The 15,748-nt window shown below is 45.8% G+C and overlaps 1 protein-coding gene across 3 annotated transcripts in view; it reads left to right on the forward strand.

Moving 5' to 3' along the window:
* Positions 1–14,912: 14,912 nt before the first annotated feature.
* LOC128704902 (uncharacterized) overlaps positions 14,913–15,748 on the forward strand; it is a 75,809-nt gene continuing 74,973 nt past the window's right edge. For 2 of the 3 annotated variants that reach the window (XM_053800120.2, XM_053800122.2), the window contains exon 1: positions 14,921–14,948. The gene's annotated coding sequence lies outside the window, so the exon portion shown is untranslated. Of the gene's footprint in view, positions 14,949–15,748 lie in introns of all 3 variants that reach the window. The other variant, XM_053800121.2, reaches the window with a different exon arrangement.

Genomic DNA, 15,748 nt, shown 5'->3' on the forward strand with positions numbered 1-15,748 from the left:
TTAATAAGGAATCGTTCAGGACCCTGTACGCCGTGTACGTTAGGCCCATATTGGAGTATGCGGCACCAGTTTGGAACCCACACCTAGCCAAGCATGTAAAGAAACTAGAGAAAGTGCAAAGGTTTGCAACAAGACTAGTCCCAGAGCTAAGAGGTATGTCCTACGAGGAGAGGTTAAGAGAAATCAACCTGACGACACTGGAGGACAGGAGAGATAGAGGGGACATGATAACGACTTACAAAATACTGAGAGGAATTGACAAGGTGGACAAAGACAGGATGTTCCAGAGATGGGACACAGCAACACGGGGACACAGTTGGAAACTGAAGACACAGATGAATCACAGGGATGTTAGGAAGTATTTCTTCAGCCACAGAGTAGTCAGTAAGTGGAATAGTTTGGGAAGCGATGTAGTGGAGGCAGGATCCATACATAACTTTAAGCAGAGGTATGATAAAGCTCATGGTTCAGGGAGTGACCTAGTAGCGACCAGTTAAGTGGCGGGGCCAGGAGCTTGGACTCGACTCCTGCAACCTCAACTAGGTGAGTACACATGTTCCCTAATATATAAAATTTTATCAATTTAATATATATATATATATATATATATATATATATATATATATATATATATATATATATATATATATATATATATATATATATATATATATATGTCGTGCCGAATATGTAAAACTGGTCAACTAGCAAGAACTCATTTAAAATTAAGTCCTTTCTGAAATTTTCTTTTATACGTTTGAAGATATATTTTTTTTCATTAATGTTAACGTAAAAATTTATAATTTTGCACCAAAAGAATCTTAGAAAACTTACCTAACCTTATTATAATAAGCACAATTTATTTTAGCCTAACCCAACTAAATATATTTTAATTTGTTTACAATAATTTAATACTAAACAAACAGTGAAATATATTTTTTTCGTTACGTTAAGAATGATTTTGGCGAAATTATTGCATACACAAATTTTCACTTGTCCTATATGGCAAGATGAACGTTGCTATTTAAGCCAAGATCGCAAGTTCTGCCTATTCGGCACGACATATATATATATAATATACATATATATATATATATATATATATATATATATATATATATATATATATATATATATATATATATATATATATATATATATATATATATATATATATATATATTATATATATATATATATATATATATATATATATATATATATATATATATATACATATATAAACTGTGGGCAGTACAGATGCACTGTTGTGTATCATTCAACAGGTGAAATATCTCCCACGCCACCTAAAGCCTCACCTAGAACCCACCTAGTTTCACTAGGTGACTCGTAGCTCAGTGGTAATGCCTTTGGCTCACAGCTGAAGGTCCAGGGTGCAATCCTGGGGCGGGTGGAGATGTTCGGGTATGCTTCCTTACACCCGATGTTCCTGTTCACCTCGCAGTAAGTAGGTACCTGGAGTGTTAGTTGTCTTCTTCTGTTTGTCTTCCTGTCTGCCTAACCACCTGCCTGCCTAAATTGTCTGCCTACTTGCCTACCTACCTTCCTGCCTGGCTGACTGCCTATTTGCCTGCCTGCTTACCTTCTTGACTGCCTACTTGCCTGCCTGCTTACCTTCTTGACTGCCTATTTGCCTGCCTGCTTACCTTCCTGCCTGCCTACTTGCCTGCCTGCTTACCTTCTTGCCTGCCTGCTTACCTTCTTGACTGCCTACTTGCCTGCCTGCTTACCTTCTTGACTGCCTACTTGCCTGCCTGCTTACCTTCTTGACTGCCTACTTGCCTGCCTGCTTACCTTCTTGACTGCCTACTTGCCTGCCTGCTTACCTTCTTGACTGCCTCCTTGCCTGCCTGCTTACCTTCTTGACTGCCTACTTGCCTGCCTGCTTACCTTCTTGACTGCCTACTTGCCTGCCTGCTTACCTTCTTGACTGCCTACTTGCCTGCCTGCTTACCTTCCTGTCTGCCTACTTGCCTTACTGCCTGCCTCCTCATCAAGCAGTGTCATCACTGTTGTGTTTCCACACACTCCACGTCAACAAACACCTTCATCAACCCCCCACCACCCCTCCTTCAACCACCACCACCCCTCCATCAACCCCACCACCCCTCCATCAACTCCCTCCCTCCCTCACCTCCCGAGGTTGTCGTCTAACACGCCTCTCCTCGCTGAATTATACGCCTTCGTCCTCCCTATCACCACCCGTATAATCACACCCTCACTGCTCGCACCCTAACATTATCACAGGCGGGGCCAGGAGCTATGACTCGACCTTTGCAAAAAAACTTAAGTCAGTACAACTCTCAACACATTACTAATGAAAACATGTGTCAGGAGTTGTGATTCAACCCCCTGCAGATAAAACTAGGTTGATACAACATATATATTCCGAAATAACATTTTCACAGGCTGGGCCAGGAGCTATGAATCAACCCCTGAATAAAACTGGGCAAGTACAAAGCTCATCACACAGTACACGCTTATATCGCAACACAGGTGAGGCCAAGAGCTAGGGCTCGACCCCTTCAAATAAAACTAAGTACACGATTAAGACATATGCAACAACAGGCTTCTTCAGTCATATACAGAGGGATCAGTAGTAATGAAATAAAGATGTAATCAGTCTATCAACCTTGGAGAAAAAGTTTTGGGTGGTCAGTCCCTCAGCCTGGAGAACAGTTCAGCTTCATGGTCTGGAACAAGGTGGTCAGTCCCTCAGCCCGGAGAAGAGTTCAGCTCCATGGTCTGGAACAAGGTGGTCAGTTCCTCAGCCTGGAGAAGAGTTCTGCTTCATGGTCTGGAACAAGGTGGTCAGTCCCTAAGCTTGGAGAAGAGTTCAGCTTCATGGTCTGGAACAAGGTGGTCAGTCCCTCAGCCTGGAGAAGAGTTCAGCTCCATGGTCTGGAACAAGGTGGTCAGTCCCTCAGCCTGGAGAAGAGTTCAGCTCCATGGTCTGGAACAAGGTGGTCAGTCCCTCAGCCCGGAGAAGAGTTCTGCTTCATGGTCTGGAACAAGGTGGTCAGTCCCTAAGCTTGGAGAAGAGTTCAGCTCCATGGTCTGGAACAAGGTGGTCAGTCCCTCAGCCTGGAGAAGAGTTCAGCTCCATGGTCTGGAACAAGGTGGTCAGTCCCTCAGCCTGGAGAAGAGTTCAGCTTCATGGCCTGGAACAATAGTTCCACAGTTCGGCTCAATGGTCTGGAATAATATTGTTCCAAAACTGAGGGACTGACCACCTCAGATACTATTTCTCCAAGATTGATAGAATGATCACATCATTTTCATTTCACCACTACACCTGCTGCTTCTGTATCTGACTGAAGAAACCCACTGTGTAGGCCAAACGCTTCAACAATAGACACCCAGCTGTTGCACATGTGTCTTAATCATCAACTTGTCGGTATTTTATCTCTGATTTCAAAGCCGCAGGATACAGATGCCGATATTATTACAGAGTTTTAAGTTCAGGTATGACTGGGCCACATAGCCCAGCAGGTGCTATAACCCAGCACACGTCCAAACTGCTGGCTAAATTTACATTATTTACGTACATGTACACAAAACTATAATTTTCATACCTAGTAACATGTATGTAAATTACACACCAGGGTAAGTCAACAGCCACACCAAGTGACTTATACCATTGGGGTCCTTGACTTATACCATTGGGGTCCTTGACTTATACCATTGGGGTCCTTGACTTACACCATTGGGGTCCTTGACTTACACCATTGGGGTCCTTGACTTACACCATTGGGGTCCTTGACTTACACCATTGGGGTCCTTGACTTATTTCCATTGCCTTGATTACCATTACTTACACCATTGGGTCCTTGACTTATACCATTGGGGTCCTTGACTTGGGGGTCCTTGACTTATACCATTGGGGTACCCATTGGGGTCCTTGACTTGGGGTACCCATTGGGGTCCTTGACTTATACCATTGGGGTCCTTGACTTATTTCCATTGGGGTCCTTGACTTACACCATTGGGGTCCTTGACTTGTACCATTGGGGTCCTTGACTTGTACCATTGGGGTCCTTGACTTGTACCATTGGGGTCCTTGACTTGTACCACTGGGGTCCTTGACTTGTACCCTTGGGGTCCTTGACTTGTACCCTTGGGGTCCTTGACTTGTACCCTTGGGGTCCTTGACTTGTACCCTTGGGGTCCTTGACTTATTTCCATTGGGGTCCTTGACTTACACCATTGGGGTCCTTATTTCCATTGGAGTCCTTGACTATTTCCATTGGGGTCCTTGACTTGTACCATTGGGGTCCTTGACTTATTTCCATTGGGGTCCTTGACTATTTCCATTGGGGTCCTTGATTTACACCAATGGGGTCCTTGACTTTCACCATTGGGGCCCTTGACTTTCACCATTGGGGTCCTTGACTTACACCATTGGGGTCCTTGACTTTCACCATTGGGGTCCTTCACTTGTACCATTGGGGTCCCTGACTTGTACCATTAGGGTCCTTGACTTGTACCATTAGGGTCCTTGACTTGTACCATTGGGGTCCTTGGCTTACACCATTGGGGTCCTTGGCTTACACCATTGGGGTCCTTGACTTGTACCATTAGGGTCCTTGACTTGTACCATTAGGGTCCTTGACTTGTACCATTAGGGTCCTTGACTTGTACCATTAGGGTCCTTGACTTGTACCATTAGGGTCCTTGACTTGTACCATTAGGGTCCTTGACTTGTACCATTAGGGTCCTTGACTTGTACCATTAGGGTCCTTGACTTACACCAGGGTCCCTGTCATATCTTGACTGACTGTCCATATTAAGTTTAGTCAGGTACAGGAACACAAATACAGTTACGTAAATTATCATAGCTAGATTGGTAGCGCACTCAGCTCACACACTGAGGTTCGTGGTTCGATCCTCGGTACGGGTGGAAACATTAGGACGCATTTCTTCAAGACACCTTCTGTCCATGTTCACCTATCAGTAAGTAGGTATGTAGATGAATGGTTCAGAGAGCCGACATGTTGATAAATTTGACACATGTGCAACTCTTGGGTATCTTTATTGAGGAAACGTTTCGCCACACAGTGGCTTCATCAGTCCATACGTAGGTGAAACTTGAAGAACAGGAGGAGAATGAGGTAATCAGTCCCTCAACCTTGAGTCGATGTGTTCAGTCCATCAATCTTGAATAGAATACGGCATATCAGCGGAGAAGCAGCTTATAAACCGTATGGCAGGAGAGGTGCAGCAGTCATAGGTGGTGTCACATTTGTTCAATGTGGAAGTAGGTCGACCTACTTCCACATTTATCAGTAAGTAGGTACTTGGATATTAGTGGACTGGTGTGGGTTACATCCTGGGACAAAACTGACCGAATTTGCGGGAAATGCTCTACATAACCAGGGACTTTCTATACAGTAGTATGTCACTGATGTCAGTTATGTTATGTATACATGTATATGCATTCGTAGAACTACAGATTATCAGCACAAGTGCAGATTACCTAGGATAATCCAAGAAATTTAACTAGAAAATCAAACTAGATCTTATTATCTCCCATTTCCTAGTGCTGCATCAACGCTATTGATGCATTTCTTCCTCTATGAACAAAAAAAATGATACTCAAGACCAGCTTAGTAATCACAAAAAAATCTTTAGTTAACGCTAAATTTGTCTTCGTTTTCTCTTATAAATAAATTGATTTTTAGGGTAAACTTGTGTATTTATTCCATAAGTTTATTTAACGCCTGTTTACTTCAATTTGATCAATTGTTTGCAAAGAAAAGGGTGACACTTGGGAGCATGTTAAGAGCCCATAGTTAGGCGAAACATTTCAGGCAAGCCTAGGCCTAACTTAGGCCTGCAGGGACATAAAACTGTACATGATTGGAAAAAAAAAGTTAGGTTTTTGTTTATCTTTACAAGTACTGTTTTGTACACTGGGTGACATTATACGTACTATTTTGTACATTAGATAAGATAATTAAGTTTATTTAAGCAGGCCATGCAACACCCCCCAATGGAAAACAGGGGCGCCACTAGCACGATAAGAGACAACACGGTAAGTGTCAGGGGGCCCAAGACTGTTCAACTGCCTACCAGCATACATCAGGGGGATTACCAATGGACCCCTGGTTGTCTTCAAGAAGACGCTGTACAGGCACCTAAAGTCAGTACCAGACCAGCCAGGCTGTGGTTCGTACGTCGGGTTGTGTACGGCCAACAGTAACAGCCTGGTCGATCATGCCCTGATCCACCATGAGGCTTGGTCACAGACCGGGCCGCGGGAGCGTTGACCCCCGAAACTCTTCAGATATACAGGTACACATAAGTACAATTAGTATACATAGTGTAAATTACCCACTTTGATAACCCAACAAAGTCTAAGTGGCTTATCTCCACTGGGTCCCTTATTACCACAGTAAAAGTCAATGTTAGGCTTTTGAAACGATGTGGATTATTATTATAATCAAGGGGAAGCGCTAAACCCGGAGGATTATACAGCGTTTGGGGGGGGGGGAAGGCATTCAGGCTTAATTCGGGGAACTGGAGCACAGATCCAATTTCCTAAATCAAGAGCCCCTCACCAACATCAAGGAACCTTCCTTGAGGGGAAACGATGTGGAGTGTGTTGTCTACCAGAAAGATTGATAAATCGTACAGCAGATATTGAGTTATTATTGGCTTAAGGTGATTTGCTGTAGTTGATCCCTAGGCACATATAGCATAGATGAGGTAAATATAGATTATACCTGGAGTTTACCTGGAGAGAGTTCCGGGGGTCAACGCCCCCGCGGCCCGGTCTGTGACCAGGCCTCCTGGTGGATCAGAGCCTGATCAACCAGGCTGTTGCTGCTGGCTGCACGCAAACTAACGTACGAGCCACAGCCCGGCTGATCAGGAACTGACTTTAGGTGCTTGTCCAGTGCCAGCTTGAAGACTGCCAGGGGTCTGTTGGTAATCCCCCTTATGTGTGCTGGGAGGCAGTTGAACAGTCTCGGGCCCCTGACACTTATTGTATGGTCTCTTAACGTGCTAGTGACACCCCTGCTTTTCATTGGGGGGATGCTGCATCGTCTGCCAAGTCTTTTGCTTTCGTAGTGAGTGATTTTCGTAGTATAATGCGAGTAGATCAGGTAATGTGTGTTAGGAAACGGGACAAGCGTTTCCTGACGCGGGTCTTAGTCATATGATGACCCACAGCTGGAGCTTTTGGTCGTCTGACAGAGGCCTTCCACTGGCTTACTACTCCACCCTTTTAAAAATTAGTGTGTTAATTACAACCATAAATTTATATTCTAACATTTGTTAATGGCTTTTGCGCTAGTTTGCCTGTTAACTGACACTACCAAAGTCTCCCAGCTCAGGCTGACACTACCAAAGTCTCCCAGCTCAGGCTGACACTACCAAAGTCTCCCAGCTCAGACTGACACTACCAAAGTCTCCCAGCTCAGGCTGACACTACCGAAGTCTCCCAGCTCAGGCTGACACTACCGAAGTCTCCCAGCTCAGGCTGACACTACCGAAGTCTCCCAGCTCAGGCTGACACTACTGAAGTCTCCCAGCTCAGGCTGACACTACTCTCCCAGCTCAGGCTGACACTACCGAAGTCTCCCAGCTCAGGCTGACACTACTGAAGTCTCCCAGCTCAGGCTGACACTACTGAAGTCTCCCAGCTCAGGCTGACACTACTGAAGTCTCCCAGCTCAGGCTGACACTACTGAAGTCTCCCAGCTCAGGCTGACACTACTGAAGTCTCCCAGCTCAGGCTGACACTACCGAAGTCTCCCAGCTCAGGCTGACACTACTGAAGTCTCCCAGCTCAGGCTGACACTACCGAAGTCTCCCAGCTCAGGCTGACACTACTGAAGTCTCCCAGCTCAGGCTGACACTACTGAAGTCTCCCAGCTCAGGCTGACACTACCGAAGTCTCCCAGCTCAGGCTGACACTACCGAAGTCTCCCAGCTCAGGCTGACACTACCGAAGTCTACCAGCTCAGGGTCACACTACCGAAGTCTACCAGCTCAGGGTCACACTACCGAAGTCTGCCAGCTCAGGGTCACACTACCGAAGTCTACCAGCTCAGGGTCACACTACCGAAGTCTACCAGCTCAGGGTCACACTACCGAAGTCTACCAGCTCAGGGTCACACTACCGAAGTTTGCCAGCTCAGGCTGACACTACCGAAGTCTCCCAGCTCAGGCTGACACTACCGAAGTCTCCCAGCTCAGGCTGACACTACCGAAGTCTCCCAGCTCAGGCTGACACTACCGAAGTCTCCCAGCTCAGGCTGACACTACCGAAGTCTCCCAGCTCAGGCTGACACTACCGAAGTCTCCCAGCTCAGGCTGACACTACCGAAGTCTCCCAGCTCAGGCTGACACTACCGAAGTCTCCCAGCTCAGGCTGACACTACCGAAGTCTCCCAGCTCAGGCTGACACTACCGAAGTCTCCCAGCTCAGGCTGACACTACCGAAGTCTCCCAGCTCAGGCTGACACTACCGAAGTCTCCCAGCTCAGGCTGACACTACCGAAGTCTCCCAGCTCAGGCTGACACTACCGAAGTCTCCCAGCTCAGGCTGACACTACCGAAGTCTCCCAGCTCAGGCTACCGAAGTCTCCCAGACACTACCGAAGTCTACCAGCTCAGGCTGACACTACCGAAGTCTACCAGCTCAGGCTGACACTACCGAAGTCTACCAGCTCAGGCTGACACTACCGAAGTCTGCTCAGGCTGACACTACCGAAGTCTACCAGCTCAGGCTGACACTACCGAAGTCTACCAGCTCAGGCTGACACTACCGAAGTCTACCAGCTCAGGCTGACACTACCGAAGTCTACCAGCTCAGGCTGACACTACCGAAGTCTACCAGCTCAGACTGACACTACCGAAGTCTACCAGCTCAGGCTGACACTACCGAAGTCTACCAGCTCAGGCTGACACTACCGAAGTCTACCAGCTCAGACTGACACTACCGAAGTCTACCAGCTCAGGCTGACACTACCGAAGTCTACCAGCTCAGACTGACACTACCGAAGTCTACCAGCTCAGACTGACACTACCGAAGTCTACCAGCTCAGACTGACACTACCGAAGTCTCCCAGCTCAGGCTGACTCTCCTGAAGTCTCCCAGCTCAGACTGACACTACCGAAGTCTCCCAGCTCAGACTGACACTACCGAAGTCTCCCAGCTCAGACTGACACTACCGAAGTCTCCCAGCTCAGACTGACACTACTGAAGTCTCCCAGCTCAGACTGACACTACCGAAGTCTCCCAGCTCAGACTGACACTACCGAAGTCTCCCAGCTCAGATCAGACTGACACTACTGAAGTCTGCTCAGACTGACACTACCGAAGTCTCCCAGCTCAGGCTGACACTACCGAAGTCTCCCAGCTCAGGCTGACACTACCGAAGTCTCCCAGCTCAGACTGACACTACCGAAGTCTCCCAGCTCAGACTGACACTACCGAAGTCTCCCAGCTCAGACTGACACTACCGAAGTCTCCCAGCTCAGACTGACACTACCGAAGTCTACCAACTCAGGCTGACACTACCGAAGTCTACCAGCTCAGACTGACACTACCGAAGTCTACCAGCTCAGACTGACACTACCGAAGTCTACCAGCTCAGGCTGACACTACCGAAGTCTACCAGCTCAGACTGACACTACCGAAGTCTACCAGCTCAGACTGACACTACCGAAGTCTACCAACTCAGACTGACACTACCGAAGTCTACCAACTCAGACTGACACTACCGAAGTCTACCAGCTCAGGCTGACACTACCGAAGTCTGAAGTCTGACACTACCAAAGTCTCCCAGCTCAGACTGACACTACCAAAGTCTCCCAGCTCAGGCTGACACTACTGAAGTCTCCCAGCTCAGACTGACACTACCAAAGTCTCCCAGCTCAGACTGACACTACCAAAGTCTCCCAGCTCAGACTGACACTACCAAAGACACTAGACTGACACTACCAAAGTCTCCCAGCTCAGACTGACACTACCAAAGTCTCCCAGCTCAGACTGACACTACCAAAGTCTCCCAGCTCAGACTGACACTACCAAAGTCTCCCAGCTCAGACTGACACTACCAAAGTCTCCCAGCTCAGACTGACACATTATGTATGCAACACAGCGTGTGTGATGGAATGTGACAGAGGCAAAACTACCTTTGTTCCCACAATGTAATTATCATACAGAATAGTGTAGCAACACTACTGGTGTTCCCACAATGTAATTATCATACAGAATAGTGTAGCAACACTACTGGTGTTCCCACAATGTAATTATCATACAGAATAGTGTAGCAACACTACTGGTGTTCCCACAATGTAATTATCATACAGAATAGTGTAGCAACACTACTGGTGTTCCCACAATGTAATTATCATACAGAATAGTGTAGCAACACTACTGGTGTTCCCACAATGTAATTATCATACAGAATAGTGTAGCAACACTACTGGTGTTCCACAATGTAACTATCATATAGAATAGTGCAGCAACACTACTGGTGTTCCACAATGTAACTATCATATAGAATAGTGCAGCAACACTACTGGTGTTCCACAATGTAACTATCATATAGAATAGTGTAGCAACACTGCTGGTGTTCCACAATGTAACTATCATATAGAATAGTGTAGCAACACTGCTGGTGTTCCACAATGTAACTATCATATAGAATAGTGTAGCAACACTGCTGGTGTTCCACAATGTAACTATCATATAGAATAGTGCAGCAACACTACTGGTGTTCCACAATGTAACTATCATATAGAATAGTGCAGCAACACTGCTGGTGTTCCCACAATGTATCATATAGAATAGTGTAGCAACACTGCTGGTGTTCCCACAATGTAACTATCATATAGAATAGTGTAGCAACACTGCTGGTGTTTCAGAATGTAACTATCATATAGAATAGTGTAGCAACACTGCTGGTGTTCCCACAATGTATCATATAGAATAGTGTAGCAACACTGCTGGTGTTCCCACAATGTAACTATCATATAGAATAGTGTAGCAACACTGCTGGTGTTCCACAATGTAACTATCATATAGAATAGTGTAGCAACACTGCTGGTGTTCCAGAATGTAACTATCATATAGAATAGTGTAGCAACACTGCTGGTGTTCCCACAATGTATCATATAGAATAGTGTAGCAACACTGCTGGTGTTCCCACAATGTAACTATCATATAGAATAGTGTAGCAACACTGCTAGTGTTCCAGAATGTAACTATCATATAGAATAGTGTAGCAACACTGCTGGTGTTCCCACAATGTATCATATAGAATAGTGTAGCAACACTGCTGGTGTTCCCACAATGTAACTATCATATAGAATAGTGTAGCAACACTGCTGGTGTTCCCACAATGTATCATACAGAATAGTGTAGCAACACTACTGGTGTTCCCACAATGTAACTATCATACAGAATAGTGTAGCAACACTGCTGGTGTTCCCACAATGTAACTATCATATAGAATAGTGTAGCAACACTGCTGGTGTTCCCACAATGTAACTATCATATAGAATAGTGTAGCAACACTGCTGGTGTTCCACAATGTAACTATCGTATAGAATAGTGTAGCAACACACTGCTGGTGTTCCCACAATGTAACTATCATATAGAATAGTGCAGCAACACACTACTGGTGTTCCCACAATGTAACTATCATATAGAATAGTGTAGCAACACACTGCTGGTGTTCCCACAATGTAACTATCATATAGAATAGTGCAGCAACACACTGCTGGTGTTCCCACAATGTAACTATCATATAGAATAGTGTAGCAACACACTGCTGGTGTTCCCACAATGTAACTATCATATAGAATAGTGTAGCAACACACTGCTGGTGTTCCCACAATGTAACTCATATAGAATAGTGTAGCAACACTGCTGGTGTTCCACAATGTAACTCATATAGAATAGTGTAGCAACACTGCTAGTGTTCCACAATGTAACTATCATATAGAATAGTGTAGCAACACTGCTAGTGTTCCACAATGTAACTATCATATAGAATAGTGTAGCAACACTGCTAGTGTTCCACAATGTAACTATCATATAGAATAGTGTAGCAACACACTGCTGGTGTTCCACAATGTAACTATCATATAGAATAGTGTAGCAACACTGCTGGTGTTCCCACAATGTAACTATCATATAGAATAGTGTAGCAACACTGCTGGTGTTCCACAATGTAACTATCATATAGAATAGTGTAGCAACACTGCTGGTGTTCCCACAATGTAACTATCATATAGAATAGTGTAGCAACACTGCTGGTGTTCCACAATGTAACTATCATATAGAATAGTGTAGCAACACACTACTGGTGTTCCCACAATGTAACTATCACATAGAATAGTGTAGCAACACACTACTGGTGTTCCACAATGTAACTATCACATAGAATAGTGTGGCAACACTACTGGTGTTCCACAATGTAACTATCACATAGAATAGTGTAGCAACACACTACTGGTGTTCCACAATGTAACTATCACATAGAATAGTGTGGCAACACTACTGGTGTTCAAGTAACTATCATATAGTGTGGCAATACAATGTAACTATCATATAGTAGCAACACTGCTGGTGTTCCCACTGGTATAGAATAGTGCAGCCACACTGCTGGTGTTCCCATGTAACTATCATATAGAATAGTGTAGCAACACTGCTGGTGTTCCCACTATCATATAGAATAGTGTACTATCATATAGAATAGTGCAACTTGACTCACGCAATGTATGTGTGTGTGTATATATATATGTGTATGTGTGTGTATATATATATATATATATATATATATATATATATATATATATATATTATATATTTCTTTCTTTCACCGTACCAGCTGTATCCCACCGAGGCAGGGTGGCCCAAAAGAAAAAACGAAAGTTTCTCCTTTTAAATTTAGTAATATATACAGAAGGGGTTACTAGCCCCTTGCTCCCGGCATTTTGGCCGCCTCTTACGACACGCATGGGCTACGGAGTAAGAATTCTGTTCCACTTCTGGGGATCAACGCCCCCGCGGCCCGGTCCATGACCAGGCCTCCCGGTGGATCAGGGCTTGATCAACGAGGCTGTTACTACTGGCCGCACGTAGTCCAAAGTACGAACCACAGCCCGGCTGATCCGGCACTGACTTTAGGTATCTGTCCAGCTCTCTCTTGAAGACAACCAGGAGTCTATTGGCAATGCCTCTTATAGCTGTTGGGAGGCTGTTGAACAGTCTTGGGCCCCGGACACTTGTGTTTTTTCTTAGTGTACCAGTGACGCCCCTACTTTTCACTGGGGGTATGTTGCATCACCTGCCAAGTCTTTTGCTTTCGTAGGGAGTGATTTCCGTGTGCAGTGTTGACTTTAATCAGTATTTTAGGTATTAAAGTATTCTTGGCTGGTAGTTAACAGAAGCCTTAATGACTCTCGTTGAACTAGACCTCAGACCAATTTAGAAAGTGTCAGCAGGTGTGAAGTGACTAACACTCAGGTACCTACTTACTGCTAGGTGGACAGTGGCAGCAGGTATAAGGTAACACCCAGGTACCCACTTACTGCTAGGTGGACAGTGACAGCAGGTATAAGGTAACACCCAGGTACCCACTTACTGCTAGGTGGACAGTGGCAGCAGGTATAAGGTAACACCCAGGTACCCACTTACTGCTAGGTGGACAGTGGCAGCAGGTACAAATTACCACCCAGGTACCCACTTACTGCTAGGTGGACAGTGACAGCAGGTATAAGGTAACACCCAGGTACCCACTTACTGCTAGGTGGACAGTGGCAGCAGGTGTAAGGTAACACCCAGGTACCCACTTACTGCTAGGTGGACAGTGGCAGCAGGTACAAGGTACCACCCAGGTACCCACTTACTGCTAGGTGGACAGTGACAGCAGGTATAAGGTAACACCCAGGTACCCACTTACTGCTAGGTGGACAGTGACAGCAGGTACAAGGTAACACCCAGGTACCCACTTACTGCTAGGTGGACAGTGACAGCAGGTATAAGGTAACACCCAGGTACCCACTTACTGCTAGGTGGACAGTGACAGCAGGTATAAGGTAACACCCAGGTACCCACTTACTGCTAGGTGGACAGTGACAGCAGGTATAAGGTAACACCCAGGTACCTACTTACTGCTAGGTGGACAGTGGCAGCAGGTATAAGGTAACACCCAGGTACCCACTTACTGCTAGGTGGACAGTGACAGCAGGTATAAGGTAACTACGTATTGCTAGGTGAACAGGAACAGCAGGTGTCTTAAGGAAACACGTCCTGTTTCCACCCGTATCGGAGAGCGAACCGCGGGCATCAATGTGTGAGATGAGTGCGTTACCAACCCAGTTACGGTTTCTGGGAGATATTGCTTCATTAAGCATTGTATTCTGTGATAAATCTAGTCTTAGGGAAATTACAGGTTAATTTCTTGCGTGTACTTACCTATTTGTGGTTACAAGGGTCGATTCACAGCTCCTGGCCCCGCCTGTTCGCTGGTCACTACTAGGTCCATTCTCTCCCTGCTCCATGAGCTTTACCGCACTTCTTAAAGCTATGTATGTGTGTGTACTCACCTAATTGTGGTTGAAGAGGGTCGAGTCATAGCTCCTGGCCCCGCCTCTTCACTGGTCGCTGTATGTACTCACCTAATTGTACTTGCCTGTGGTTGCAGGGGTCATGTCATAGCTGTGTGTGTGTGTGTGTGTGTGTGTGTGTGTGTGTGTGTGTGTGTAGGCGAGTGGGCGTGTCTTGTACAGACACGGGTGGGCGGAGCATATACCTTAAGGGGGCGTGGGGTGGGCGTGGTCGGACAGAAGGACTGGTCCGGGTTCGTTAAGAGGCGGTGCTTATCCATGTCCGGAGTCGTATATAAAACCCGTGTGGACCAACCCGTCGATCTCAGCTCGAGGTGAACCAGACTCAACAGGTGAGTGCAAGCTCTCACTCCTGAGGGTGAGAGAGGGTGCTTACTATTTGTGGAGGCAGGGGTTGAGTCACAGCTCCTGGCTTCGCCTCTTCACTGGTCGCTACTAGGTCCACTCTCACCCTGCTCCATGAACTTTATCATACCTCTTCTTAAAGCTATGTATGGATCCTGCTTCCACTACATCACTCTCCAGATTATTCCACTTCCTGACAACTCTATGACTGAAGAAATACTTCCTAACATCCCTGTGACTCATCTGAGTCTTCAACTTCCGGTTATGAGTTACTGAAGAGTATCTAGCTCCTGATCCTATTTGTCATGACTGGGTATTGTCATCTATTCTGAGCCTCCTGTATGTAGTACACCTTCACTAGGAAGCTGAAAAAATGCTTCCTAAAATCCCCGTGGCTTATTTCTGTGTGCTGGATTTCCATTCATGACCTCTTGTGTCTCTGGTCACTATCTTATCCTTGTCTGTGGTCTCTATCCCGCAGTATTTTCTATGTTGTGGTCATATCCCCTCATGTTCTTCCCTCGTTGCTCATTCCCCTAAGCTCAGGTGCCAGTCTGCAAGCTTCACTATGCGTTTCGCTACGTGTGAGCTCCACAGCGGCACTGCAGACTCGAGTACGGGTCATATGTATGAGATATATAAGGCTGAATCAAATCATCTGGGTTCCTGAAAGCCTCTTACGTCTGGAAGCTTAACCTGTTGATGCTGTCTCTCTTTCTCTCTCTCCCCCCTCAGAAAACAGGTCTGTGGTAATGTCTCTTCCCAGATCCTTCTCTTCAAGGGTCTC

Source organism: Cherax quadricarinatus, chromosome 91, assembly GCF_038502225.1.
Source record: "Cherax quadricarinatus isolate ZL_2023a chromosome 91, ASM3850222v1, whole genome shotgun sequence".
In the NCBI taxonomy this organism is placed as follows: Eukaryota; Metazoa; Arthropoda; class Malacostraca; order Decapoda; family Parastacidae; genus Cherax; species Cherax quadricarinatus.